The following is a 14,503-nucleotide window of genomic DNA, read 5'->3' on the forward strand; positions in this document are numbered from 1 at the left end:
TCCTTATCCATAAAGGAGCATCAGGGGATGCCAAAGTAGGTCATTAGCTAATAAACCCCTGCAGGCTCAGGAGAGGGAAGGGGAGGTCTGAAGAGGCTGTTGGGAAAGGGCAGTGGGAAAGCTGTACCCCCAAACCTCTGCCTCTCCTGGTTTCACTGCCTGGGAGAGTGCTGACTTTCAGTTTCCAGGTATTTGATTCATCTTCTTTGGGGAGACTGCTAGATTAGGAATCAGAGAATTAATTGGCAGACCTTCAGCTAATTGTAAGCAAGAAAGCAATCCCTGAAACCACAGTGGAGATTGATTAATTCAGAAATGTCTCATCACAGAATATGAAGAACGCTTTTCCCCTTCCTCTCAGCTGCAGCTTCCTACTTCAAGTGTTAGGGAAGAAACTATAAACTTGTTTGAATCACAAGCAAAACTGTAAGCTGCCCCCAAAAAGGGGAAAGAAAGTATATTTAATGCTTATACATTATATAACACATAAGCATGTATCATTTAAAAGTACATTAGCAACCTGACTTATTTCCTCATTTTGGACATGATGCATTAAAAGGGAAAATGCCACAACTGCAGTTTCCTTCTTACATAAAGCAGATTTGTGTCCACAGTGCCTGTGCCCAGGCCTGGTGCACTGGAGCAGCAAATCCTGCTTGCCAAGGAGTCGATTTCTTTGCTTTTCCTTGAAGGCCATTGCTGAAGGTTCTTGGGCAGTGTGGCCCAGGAGGTAAAGGTGGCAAAAAAGGAGCCTGGTGGACTCTGCTCACAGCTTCTTTCAGGTGTCTGACTTGAACAGAATGGAGGCTTGTGGTAAGCAAGCAAGGATTTTGCAGAGATTTGTTAATGCAGGCAGGCAGTGCACACATCCACCCTACTCTTGATTTACACATCTCTGAAATATCCTTAGTAAAAATGTGGTGTCATGGAAGGTCTGCTTGGGCAGCTGAAAGCCAACTTCTCCTCTTGCACAAAGATTAATCAAAAAAAGTCTGTTGAGGTTGATTTGCACATTCTCTTACAGCCTGGCTCCTGGAGCAGTAACTAATGAGAGGTGCTGTGAAGGAACTGCCTTGTAAGGAGATGGTCATGGAGATGAACCACAAACAAAGTGCAGGAAAGTTAAATTGCAGCTGCTAAACCTGGGAAACTTCCCTGCATACAAGGTTTTCTATTTAATGGGATTGACTATTTAAACATATTTTTCAGGCCTCTTCCATGTATTAGAAAACCTTGCAAAATGTTTTTCAAATCACTCTCCAAAGAAAATTTTCCCCCATTTTTAAATTTTTTCTGGTACCTAATGGTTGCCTGCATCTCACAGTACTGCAGAAAAGAAAGAATTTGCAGCTTTTGTGGGTGTTGTAAGTACAAGTACATATTCAGAAATGATCATCACTAGGAGAGTTTCAACTGTAATTTACTTTTGACCTTTGGTGTGAATCTACCTCAATAATTTTTTCTAAGAGCTATGTACCTCCTGTGAAGCCCTGTTTGTATCCTGATCCAAAGAACGGGCTATAACTCTTCACCAAAGGTCCTTTGGTTCCTTTGGACATGACAAAGCTCAGTGCTATTCCTCCATGAAGAGAGCAGGCCCTGGGTCACTGCAGTGACAGGAGCTCATTAAATTTAAATAAATATTAATTTATTAATGGGTGATGGAGGGCTCAGGGACCTCCTGGGGCTGAACACCCCTTCCATGGTGGCCATCCTCAGGACATGCTGCACCTGCTCAGTGCAGGGGATGGGGGGATCCCAAAGGGGATGGCACCTCTCCATGTGGTTCCCTTGTTTCTGTGGCTCCAGACAAGCCCTGCTGGCAGCATCAGCACACCTGAGCTGGGAGCTGCTCCGGGGCTGCTGCCAGACTCCTGAGCCCATGCCTTGGGATCCTTGCACAAATGTTGCTCAGGCGTTGTGAGAGATAATAATAGATGTGAGTCCTACAGAAATAAAGCTAATACTGAGGCTGCTTTCTTTCTAGTAGGCTTTTGCATTTCAATTTTGTGCCACAGCAGCTCTGCAGGGAGGAAGACACTTTTCCTTGTGGTGTTTGTCTGCCCTGCCAGGTGTCTGCAGCAGGGGAAGGAGCCAGGGCTGTGGCCAGGAGCACCATGGGTGGTGGTGAACTGAACAGGGAGAAGATCACAGCTCTTCTAAGAGGTCACATATTTAGCACAGAAGCTTCATGGTAAGTCAGATCTCTTATTATTGTTTTATCATATATTTTGAGCTTCATATTTAATTCAGGTCAAATCTAAACTACTAAACAGAACTGTTATGCAGCACACACATCAGATAAATGAAGTGTGGGTTTAGCACAGCTCTGACCTAGTTACTTCATGCAATGTTTTCTAAAAGCAAAAATTGAAATCTTTTATCTGAACACGAAATGAGTCTTTGTTCCCCTGCCTATTGCAGCACTTTGCATATATTTGGTTTCAAAGACTGATGAAATTTGCCATTCTGAATCTTTCACAGGTATCATAAAGGCTTGTCTTTGCTGGTAACCCAACCCAAGAGTGTTTTGGCAAAAAGAATATCTGCCATCAGAGGTACACAGAGTGATCTTGACACATCAGATGCCAGAAAGACAAGACCAGAGTTGATAAACATTAATAAAACATTAAAAATAGCTAGATGTTTTTAAAAAGAGAAATTCTATTTTTGTTACTGTTTTCAAAAAGTAAAAAAGAAGATATTTGCAGGAAAGGGGAGACAAACCAAAGTATGAAATGCCAAGATATTTGAGACTCACAAAACACAGATGTGATTTTCTAATCTTCCTGAAATAAATACATACTTTCTACCATCCATAGCTCTATAAAGATTTTGAGTCTGAGAAAGAGAACACAGATTATAAAATTTTCTTTAATTTCTTCAATTTTCAATCTATGTTATTTAAAAAATATATCTGTTTTGAATTATTAAGAAATCTAAAAAATAGCTATTTGGGGTTATGTTTGTAACCAAACACAGGGTTTAGCAATTAATTTTCATTATATTTGATTTTCTAAATCCTCACAGGTTCTGGTTATTATTAAAATGGGAAAAGTAGATGTGGAATGAAAACGATGAAAACCAAAATGCAATGTTCTGCATTCAACCCCCAAATGAGTTATTGGAAAAATTAATAGTTAGTTAAACCCCTGATTTTAGAGAAATAGCTGGGGTTTTGTTATAAAAAAATGATGAAAAATTGCCAGCTAGGCTGTATTAGTGAGTTTTACTCAGCAGTTCTGGAGCAGATCCACCACGACAGCTCAGAGCTGCTCATCCCTGCTTGGCAGGAAAATGCTGCTATTCCAATGGGCTGGTTTGAGAGACACTGGGGGATTTGTAGCCCTTCTAGATGCCCAGTAGTTGGCCTCAGAAGAGATCTAAATGGGAGCTGGGATGAGTGCTGATAGGTGGAGGGGATGAAGGTTCCATCATTCCCATTGGGGTCCTGCATTCATGGCAGGAGCACTGTGCCTTTGCAGGACAGCACTGGGTACCAATGCAATTTAATGCTTCCCACAGTTTCCATTCCAAGCCTTCTGCTTGGCCAGGATCTCCCTCCTCTTCTTTTTCAACTCTTCTTGCCACTTTCCTCCATTTCTGTTTTTTATTCCCTGCTTCTTCCTGACACCCTTGAAAATGTAACACTTGTTAATCCAGTGTGTGAAGCCCTCATGAAATTACACCATGGTTCCTCTCTTTTATCTATTATTTATCAGGAAGGCTTTTGAAAGCAATGATCAGTGTTTGACACAAAGACTGGATAGCTCACAAGACAGCTCAGTTCAGACAGGTACCAGCTCAGGAAAGCTGCAGTGGCAGAACAGCAGAGTCACAAGTGAAAGAGAGAAAAGCAGGTTGTGGGAAGTGTAAAGTGCAGGAGCTCTGCCCTGGCTCAGCCCTCATCTGCTGGATGTGGGCTCATTGATTTTACACTTAAAACTGAAGGGAGAAACAAATAATGTACTCAATTAATGGGAATTAATTAATATTTAAGTCAGTAGTGCAGGGTTATTTCTGTGGTAAAGTCAACTTTCTCCAGATTTATCTGCTCCCTGAAACTTTAGGTAAGGGGGATAGTCAATAAATAGCTCATGAAGAATTTCTGCCTGTGTTAATTTAGACTGGGCCTGGCATTTTCAAAGGTGTGGTCTGATGAGAAAGATCAGGAGCCTGCCTTGGATAGTGCATTGTGGCTCCTGGCCCTCTCTTATTCCCAGCAAGAGAACCAAAATATAACTGTGCCCATCACCCTTTATTGCTCCCCTCTGGCTCCATCACCTGCTTTCAAGGGCAGTAACAGAGCCTGGAGGGGAATTCTCCCAAGTATTGTCCTTTCCTGAACTTTCCTCCTTGTGTATGGAGCTGTAAAACCTCAAGCCAACCAACAACAACCAGGGATGGGCAAAATATTGAATGAGTCACTTGAAACAGCTGTCTCCAGTTCCTTGCCTTACCAAGCTGCTCTTAGACTTTGCTGCCATTATTCCTTCTCCTCTTGAACAAGGCAGAGCTCTATAGAGAATATATAAATTCCCCAGAGGTCTCTTCAAATCTAGTTTTATTTGAACACTAAACCTCAGTAGAACCCAGGTTGTCTGAACTATTTTTTATTGGCTTCATCCTCATACTTCTTTCAGTAACTCAGAGGCGTGTCCAGCTTGGATATGGAGAGGAAGTAATGAGTAAGACCAGACTGAGGGACTACTCCATTGAGATTCTATTTTGGCTTCTAGCATTCATGGCTAATACTGAGAAATTAGTCAAGTTGGATTTTTACACTTCATGTGTGATTATGCTGGGCATAATTCTGCTGTCACTCATGCAAAAATAAATACTGAAACTAATGGAGTTATATGAAAATAAAACTGATGTAAATGAGAAGAGAATCGACCCCCCTGTGGATATGAGATCAGATTACTACCATACTCTTATTTATCCTAAAACTCCTTTATACCTCTGACAGTCAAAAGTGGTTTTAAATTGGTGGAACAGTGATAACCACTCATTTTAAGATGCCTGTGTGCTTTATGAGCAGTGGCAAAGGCTTCATTGTGAGTGTGAATGGAATTCCCTGTTACCAGAGGAATGTGGGAGCATGAGTGCTCCTGGTGCACTGCTCCCCTCTGCCTCAGAGCCAGCTGGAGGTGAAATGCAGAGCAGGAAAGAGACTCTCACTGGACCCCCAGGAGACTCAGGGACAAGCAGGTGTCTGTAATTGTTCCTTTGATATTTCTTGGCAGGAAAATATATAACCAGATTTCTTTTAAAATCTTGCAAATACTTCTTCCCTTTGATTCTGTGTATAATACTATCAAACTTTGGATAACATGCTGATATGATGACCCTTGATATTTAATGCCAAGATGAACTCTGAGATAAGGAAACCAGAAATCCTGACACCTTGGAAGGGTCAGAATGCAGAGCTGAAAGAGTTCTCTGTCTCCTTGGGGAGCAGCCCCAAAAGGAGCAGCAGGTTGGGTGACAGTCATGGTCTTTCCCTGGGGAGGATCACACAGATGCTTTTTGTTTGGTGCATTGGGACCCATCCTTGACCTGAACACAGATTAAGAGCAGTGAAAGTGTGTTTTGTTGTTTTGTCACCTCAGGGCACCTTTGTAACCCCGTGGGACCACTGGAGTAGATAACTCAGGTGAACACGTGGGCAGCTCCAGGTGATTTATCTGCACAGGCAGAGAACAGCTCCCACTGCTTCAGGATTGCCTCCAATAAACACTGGCATTCTTAATGTTGTGCATCAAAATTGCTGAAGTATGAGATGGGCAGCAAAAAATGAAAATTGGATCAACACATCAGCACATGACTCTGCAGAGCCTTGAAGCATAATTAGCTGCAGTTTTTTAATGATCTCTTTACAGAGTACATAGAAAAAGCAGCATGTTCACACACCAAGTTCAGCATTAGGAGCTCTGCTGTGATTTGTTCTCTGGAAATGCAGTGCTGCAGCCTCTGATTTTATAATCTGTTAACTCATGGACTGTCAAGTATGTCTCAAGATTATCCATGTTCAGATGTCAGATTATATTTTTTAGGGAACACAGCTTCTATTTATTCTTAACTCTGCTGATGATTTTCCCAGGTTTGTGCCATATGCTACGTGTCACAGATGAGTATTTTGCTGTCTGAAAATGTGACAAGTCTGTATCCAGTTTAATAGTTCTGTCATGTCAGCATTGTCATTAGTGCTGAATTACAATACTGGGTACGTAAGCACCAGATTATGGCATCCAATATTTGTTATTATAACAAATAACAAGGGCAGACATTTTAAGAAGAGTCAGTTATATTTTAAAAACATAAGTCAGTCAACAAAGTCATAAAGGCTGATTTAGTGACTAATTAAACAAAGTTTGCTGAATGGTTATGCCTACCTAGATGAGCTGCAGTTTTATGCATCTGTCTCACTGTGGGCTTTATGCATAATTCACACACACTGACAAAACTCAGATGCAAAAAGTGTGTAGACAATATATTTAATGAACATTTTTAAGAGCTTGAAGATTAAAACCAGCAGAAGATTTGTAAACTCTTATTCAGAGAGGATGCAAATGTATTTTTGTGCACAAATTCTATATGAGCTGGATCTTTAATATAGGTTATGCAAAATAGATATAATGTGTAGTACTGTGCAAGGTTAATATTGATCAATTCTTTTGAAACCACATTCTTATCCTGCTGAAAGTAAACACCCTTCTTAGATTCAGAAGTACAGAGAAAATTAGTGGGTAGTTAGATAAGTACTATGCAAACCACAGCCTTTTAAACTCTGGAGTCAAATAAATGTGAACTGCTGAATGATAGCAGTCATTTAGTGCTACCATCTCCCTGGTATAATATCACCAGCCCATCAAGCAGTCAAATTTAAATCCCTTTAAAATGGGGATTATTTATGTGCCTTAAATGACATACTTTATTGGATTAGAAATTCAATTCCAAATAAGGACTTGATTTGAGCAATAATTGCAAGTTCCTTATTATTGGAACGGCAGCTTTGTTTTTCTGCTGTTTTGCTTCCAACTTTTTTTCCTCTCTCTATTTTTATAAGCTTTTCTCTTTTAACATCTTTCCAGTGCTTGAACCAGGACCAACCCAAAAACAGTAAGGGAAAGAGTTTCAATCAGCTGGTGGGAATTCTTGTTTTTATCTTTTTGAACATTGTAACCCAAACCAAATCATGAGCAGCCAGAGCTCTTTCTGTTTATTTTCACACTGTGATTTTTAACCAGACCTAAACATTTAACTCATGTGAGTGGATGTTTTCTTATGGAAGCAGCTCTTGTGATGTGTTCAAGTTATTAACTTTGCTTTTACCTTTGTTTGGGATGATTTATCTGCCTTTGAAAGCAATGATCAGTGTTTGACATTGATCTCACAGGCTGTTCTCACAGGCTGCTGGGGGATGTCCGGCCTCTTCCTTCATGGCCACGTTGTGTTGATTACAAAAGCTGCAACAGAGAAATCTTCCACACAGCCTTTGTCTCACTGCCTTTGACATGGCTCTTCCCTAACATTGCAATGAAATCTAAATATTGGCTCAGTCTTCAGGTTTCCAGGCCATGCTCAGCACTGTAACCTGCTTTATCTGAGCAAACTGCCCTGATGGAATGTGGGGATGGAGAAGGGAAGAAGAATCAGTGCTGGTGTTGCTGCTGTCTCCTCTCTCCTGGGCAGCTGAGGGATGAGGTTATTGATTCAATCTGGAGCCATCTGACATTTCACGTGAGCCAGAGCTGGCAGCACAGTGGGACAAGAGATTTGCAATTAGCAAATATTTTAATGTGCACTGGCATGTCCTTTAATCAGCTGCTCTCCCAGCCTTTTCCTGTTTACTTTTCTGTGAACAAGGTTTGTTCTTGTGAGAAGGTTTCTCTGAGCAGATTTCTCTGCTGGCAGAAGGGGATGGAGCCAGCAGTGTCTGTGTGTGTTCAGAGCTCAAGGACACAGGGACACACAAACCTTGCACCTCCTCCCAGGCAAACCCTCCTCTCCTTACAGAGTGACCAGACCCAGGCAAGTGCAGGGGACAGGACTCTGTGACTGAGACAGCCCCAGCTTTGTAGGGACTGAGTGGCACTAAAGGGACTCTTGTGAGGAGGATGTGAGCAGGACAATTTCTGTCAACCATTTCTCTGCTGTGTTTGTTGGTGTATCATTTTTCAAAGTATTTGGAGAAGTGAAAATATTTCTCTAAATCAAATCTATTTCTGCATAAAACATCTGTGTAGTACAATAAAACAACTTGTAGCTAGGTGAAAATTATAAACTTGCAATCTTGAATTGAACAATATCCTAATTCCTATAAACTGTGTGGTTGAGGAAAACACGTGCTGCTTTTTTCTGGCCTCCTCTAACCCCACACTGCAGGGATCAGTCCCAAGAGGGGATAATGGAGGCATAAGATAGCAGTGGTCTGTCTCCATGAGTTACCTTTCCTGGACATTTCTTCCACTGGGGGCTTCAAGGTCCTGGCAAAAGCAAAATTTCTCCCCATTTCACTTTTCTCTGTGGCTTGTTAGGCTGCTGCTTTCCCTGTACCAGGACAGGCTGCACACTTTATTGATCAGGCTGCCTGCTTTTCCCTTTCAGTGACATCCTTCATTTGAATATGTATCTGTTTTGCTGAATCAGCTGTGTATTGAAATGCTGGAGGGTTCAGCTGCTCCTCTGTTTGAGCTGCATATTTGGTTTAATCCTCTTGTGATTTTTTGCTTGTTCATCTGGCTCCTACTTTAGCCAAGTAATTCTGGGGGGTGGAGGGGTTGCACTGCCAATTTCATTTCTGACTGGGAAACATATTCTAAAAAATGAGTTCAGTCATTCAGGGCTGCAACTGTATATTGTTGGAGTTCAATGATTTTTAAAAGAAAAAAATAAAGATTTATTTAATTTCCAATGTAGCAACCCAGTGTTGGGAATACCAGGGGAGTTCCTAACTGGAAGATAAAAATAAATAATCAGGAACACAACCTAAAGCTGGAGGGGTTTGCAGTGAGGCTGGGAGGTTGTGTCAGTCTAAATTGAGATTTAAGAGGATCTGTTCATTGCCTCCCTTCAGCATCTATGGGAGTTGGGAAGGCAAGCACACAGCCTGGCAAAGGGAGCACAGATTCAATCCCATGTCAAGCAAGCAGTGTATTCCTGTGGCAGTAACTTCCCTCTGAACTGAAGCTGGGTTCACAGATAGATCTTTGTATTTATTTATTTTCTATGGCTATAGATCCCAGACTTTAGGGGGTGCTTTACAGTGCAGGCCCAGAAATGCCAGCTGCCCCAAATCCCAATCAATTCCAGCTGCAGGAATCACTGTTGGCTCCAGCATCATCTTTCCTTTGTCAGGGAGCTCCTGTCTGAGACCTTCCAAATGCTGCAGAAGGTGCTTCCTGCCCAAGAAAAATCAGTGATCTCTCAGGAGGGCCCAGAGTGCAATCCGTGGCACACAAACTGGTGAGTGAGAGCCAGACCTTGGGAGAAGAGGGAGCTCCATTGCCAGCAAAGGGTGATGCTGCAGCTCAACACTGCTGGTAGTGTCCTTCCCCCTTACTCATCTTCGTCTTTTTGGACAACAGGCAATGCCTGAAGGCACCTGAAATCAGCACTGGATTCCACAAACCTTTGATGCATTTCTCCCTCCAGGGAGAGCCAGGGCTTCTGTGTGGAGCACAGCTACAGGGCACATCTCCTGGGCACAGATGTGAAATATGGATACACTCAGAGTACTGCTCCTAAACCTGCTTAATGTCTGCCTTGTCTCCAGTTGCTCTTTTTTTTTTTCCCAGTTGCTTTTTTTTTGTCCTGAACACAGTCTGGGGCTGTATGTATAACCAGAGCCCCGTAGAACTTTCCTTAATCTTTTACAGCTTCTAATTATCACTTGATATTATGGTATTGTTTCTGCCAAATCATTTACTTGCAGTATTTTGGAAATGGACATGATAAGAGAGAAGTGTTATCAGCAAACCTTGTGTTTTTTCAGCAGAACTAAGCTGGGAAAAAATACTTCTGGGAGATTCCCAGAAAAAAAGCTTTTTGGATACTCCTTGTGCTTAGAGGATTCTGGTGCAGACTGAGGACTGCACTGGTAATTCAGTGGAATTTATTTCAGTGTCTGCACCTGCCTCTTCTGTTCAAGCAGAGGCAAGTCAGGGAAATTATTACTAGAAATTCTGTGATCCTCTTCATCTAGGCTCTGCATTTAACAGGGATATTAAACAAAACTCAAAACAATGCAAAACATCAGCTATTGGAGAAAATGGCAAAGTTGCAGTAAAGTCTAGCAAGAGACAGATGTTCAGTGCTGGTGAGCAGAATGTGCACAAATGATGTTTACAGCCCCTGTCTCAGGACCCAGGTCTAGCAGCCCTTATCACCACAGGGAGCATCCCCTGCAGTTCCTTACCATTATATCCCTTTCACATATCTTTTGTGCCCACATTTCCATTTACTAAGTACATTTTCTGATATTTCAGTACCGCTGCATTTTAAGGCATCCTCCTCCAGGGCCCAGGGCAGTGCCAGTGCAGGAGGAGCTGGCTGTGCTGAGGAGATAAAGGATGGATGGAGGCTGGATAAAGGCTGGGTAAAGGCAGGATGGAGGCTGGATGGAGGCTGAATAAAAGCTGGATGGAGGCTGGATGGAGGCTGGATGGAGACTGGATGAAAAGGCTGGAGGGATGCTGGGTAAAGGCAGGATGGAGGCTGGATGGAGGCTGAATAAAAGCTGGATGGAGGTTGGATGGAGGCTGGATGGAGGTTGGATGGAGGCTGGATGAAAAGGCTGGGTAAAGGCTGAATGAAAGCTGGATAAAGGCTGGGTGGAGGCTGGATAAAAGCTGGGTAAAGGCTGGATGGAGACAGGATGGAGGCTGGGTAAAGACTGGCTGAAAGCTGGGTAAAAGCTGGATAAAGACTACGGTGGGGAAGGTGCTGGGGCTGCCTGTCCCTGTCCCTGTCCCTGTCCCTGTCCCTGTCCCTGTCCCTGTCCCTGTGCCCAGCCCAGCTTTGCCGTTGTTGAGCATCCCCGGGGATCAGGGCAGCCCGGCTGCTGCAATCAGCCTGCGGAGGCCTCTGCTCCAGCAGCGGCTGCCCCCACCGTGACCCTGCTCTGCTGAAACCACATTGGGCTGAATAATTTTCTTTAATTTTCTCTCTCCTTTCCCCCCCTCCCCTTTTCCTTATTCCTTTCCCCCTTCCAACCAACATCCCCCCCCCCGCCCATTTTTTTTTTTTTTTTTTTGGTGTGGATTTTGCTGTGGATTAGAATCTCTGCTGTACAGGAGAGGGGCTCAAATGTTATCAGTGTTATCAGTTCGTGTGTAAGCGATGCCTGGGAGCCCGCAGCCTGGAGCTGAGCAACTGTGCCATCACCCGGCTGGGATGGGCAGAGCTCTGCGGGCCGGAGAGCCCCGGCAGCTCCGGCTGCAGGCTCCCAGCAGCCCCGGTGCTGCACGGATCTGGAGCTATCACAGCAAATTCCCCTCTGAGAAATTTCCTATCGAGTGCCGGAATTTATTTTTTTGGAATCAAAAGCCGGGAAGAAAAATAAATCTGGAGGGAAAGGCTATTATTGCAGTTCATGAGCTGATATTTTATCTGGAAGCGAGAGAGATAAAGAAAAGCATTAGGAAAAAGTCACCCAGGGAAGCTGGAGCTGGCCTCGGCAAACACTGTTAAATATTTGCAGGAGAATTCTGCAGATCACCAACTGCTTAGATCTACAATCTCCCAGGGCAGGAATTAAAATCCAGCTTGGATGATCACTCACATACCATTTGATTTCTTGGGCCCAGCCAGCTACCTGGGAAAGAGGTAAAACTGAACAAAAACTGTACATAAAGCATGAACTGAACCCAAAGTGATCCTGTAAAGCTGTAAAAAGTCTCTCTTCTGAAGACAGAGGTGCTTTTTGTTCTTATACAGGAATAAGTGCAGCAGTGTTGGGATGCTTTTGCACCCATATGTTTGGTGTAGAACCATTGCCTTGGCCCAACATGAAATAAAAGGCCAAATTTCTTCCCTCTCATTGACCCTACCTATTTCACTTAGTCTCATGGTTATTGTTAGCCAAGATTTGTTGCTTGTTTTTGTCCCAAAACTGGCAACTTTCACCAGCCCAAACTCTGCTTTTTGCTCAGTCTAGGGCTTCTTTCAAGGCATCTAATGAAGGGAAGAAAGCCTATCTTCAGGATATCAGAGCTTTTAAATAGGGGTTAGCACCTCTGTTTCAGGATTTTCTGTCAGAGAGAGTCTGAGATCTGCTCCTTTGGAAAAATAATTTCTTACTGACCAGAGCAAGACAGTGAGTTCAACTAACAAAATGAAAGCATGAGCCTGCAACCTGACTGGTATACACAATTTCTCTTCTTCTACAAGGTTAAATGCACTAAATGCATAAAACCAGGAAACTGCTCCCTCTTTTGATCAAAACCTTTCCTTCAGGGATCTTCAGCCCACTGGAAGCCATCTGAGAACCCAAGAGCCCAGAGAGGTTTGGTGGCAGCCCCTTGCTGGGACTGCCCAGGAACCAGGAGACAGTGGTGAGTTTACAGACAACTTACATCATGTAACTCATTATCACAGTCCACAAGAGTAAACTGGGAAGTTTTCAATGGAAATGAGCTAATTTCCTATGAATATTAATCCTTCCTGAGGCATGGATGCTAATTACCATAATCCAGAAAGATATTCTTAGAAGATATTGCACCTCCAGGGTGGAAAGGTCTCAGCTGTGGTACTGAATTCTAACAGTATCATATTTGATTTACCAGTGACCATTAAGGTTTACATCAAAGGTCAGGAATAACTCTGCTATTTGTAAGCTGAGGAAAAGGTATAAACACTTTAATTTATTGCCCTGTCACTGTCAATTCACTTGGTGTTCACTGTGATAGCACTGCTGTTAATGAATGTATCTGGTAATAATGTGGATGTCATAGATATTTATGCTCTCATCTCCTTCAGTGGCTCAGCAGGTGAGGCAAGTTAGGAGCTTTGCCATTTTGCATTTTATAAATTAAAGAGGGGAAAGAAATAATATTTTATCTCAAAGAAGTACTTAACAAATATCTATCACATTTAGCTATATCGCAGAAAAATCAGTACTGCAAAGAAAGTGATAAGTGTCTGGGATTGCTGGAAGCCCAGGAGGAAAGCATCCCATGGCTTTGAGAGGAAACAGGTCAGACTCTGTTTAAAACATGAAGATTAACTGATATATAAATGTAGCTAATAAATACAGCTAATAAAGAAATATTTAAAATTATATCTTTAAGTTCTGTGTATGAGCAAGACTTTAATCACGAATGGGAAAAAATACCCTTGGATATGTTTCAAATCCTGAATCAACAAGGAAAGGAACCAGTAAAGGAACTATAACCTTTGCACAGTGGAGAAATGTGTGTCTGAATGGAGCATATAAAAGAATCTCTTAAATGTAAGTTAACCTTGATTTTAGAACAGTCAGATGGCACATGTGCATTTGGCTGACTCTGCATTAATGTGATTTTCCACACATTTTAAAATGAAACACAAATACTTTGTAATCCCTTTGCACACATTTTTAGCCTGCTCTCTGCAGGTGTGATGTCTCAAAACCTGGATATTTTTCAGTGAAGGTCAACAGAAGCCTGACCATTGCTCTCAAAGGCTCTGGCACCCAGATTATAATGAATTCATTCATTTTGCAGTTCAGTCATAAGCCATTTCATAATATTAATACAGATAAACAGCAAATGCCTTCTTCATTCTGAAATATTGCCTTGGAGGGGAGGCCCTGCACTCCTGGGCTCATGAGATCATCATGGAGCAGCTGCTGACAGTTTGTGCATGGCATCCTAAAGGAATGCCTGGGAAATGTTTATTCACCTTGGCCATGGCTATTGCTTTATTATCATGCAATAAAACATTCTTGCTCATATTTGAAGAGCAAATGCTGATCAGACAGTTCTGTTGATGTGAATTTTCATATCTTTTGATGCTGGAAGTCCTGCTCCATTAATGCTTTGAGACCAGCTCAACAGAACCCGGCAGGAGGAGGAAATAATTGACAGCAAATACACTTTAAAAACCTCTGCTCTGACCCAGAGCACCTTATCCCTAAACCAGGGTCCTGCAGTTTAAACCCTGGGGTGGTACCAGTGGGCTGATGAGTCCCTGCCCTTCCCAAGGCCTCCTGGAGCCCTGGTGTGCCCAGGGACAGAGGATGGGCTCTCATCCTCTCCACAGCCAGGGTTCTCTTCCACAGCTGCCTGCTGTAGCTGCCATCCCCTCAGCACAGCCTCTGTGGGAGCAGGGAGCCTGGCAGGATGGTGCCAGCCTCAGAACTGCTGTGCCTGGGGGTGTGCTGCCCTCCTGCACATCACTAGAGGGATTGGGCCCAAAACCTCAACATTTTTGTAGGGAGAGGTAGACAGAAAACTTAATTATTTTTTTTTTCAGAGCCTCTCAGTGTTTTCTTTTGAAAAGATCATTAGTTTGCTATGCA

At 42.8% G+C, this 14,503-nt stretch overlaps 1 long non-coding RNA gene across 4 annotated transcripts in view; it reads left to right on the forward strand.

Moving 5' to 3' along the window:
• Positions 1 to 14,503, forward strand: part of LOC139598205 (uncharacterized) — a 141,938-nt gene that overhangs the window by 121,516 nt on the left and 5,919 nt on the right. For 3 of the 4 annotated variants that reach the window (XR_011681827.1, XR_011681825.1, XR_011681826.1), the window contains 2 exons: positions 2,073 to 2,194; positions 12,460 to 14,412. This is a non-coding gene — a long non-coding RNA (uncharacterized lncRNA). Of the gene's footprint in view, positions 1 to 1,966; positions 2,195 to 12,459; positions 14,413 to 14,503 lie in introns of those variants that run through there. The other variant, XR_011681824.1, reaches the window with a different exon arrangement.

The sequence above is a fragment of the Agelaius tricolor genome, unplaced genomic scaffold (genome assembly GCF_023055355.1).
Source record: "Agelaius tricolor isolate 1412-34295 unplaced genomic scaffold, bAgeTri1.0.p SCAF_19, whole genome shotgun sequence".
Taxonomy (NCBI): domain Eukaryota; kingdom Metazoa; phylum Chordata; class Aves; order Passeriformes; family Icteridae; genus Agelaius; species Agelaius tricolor.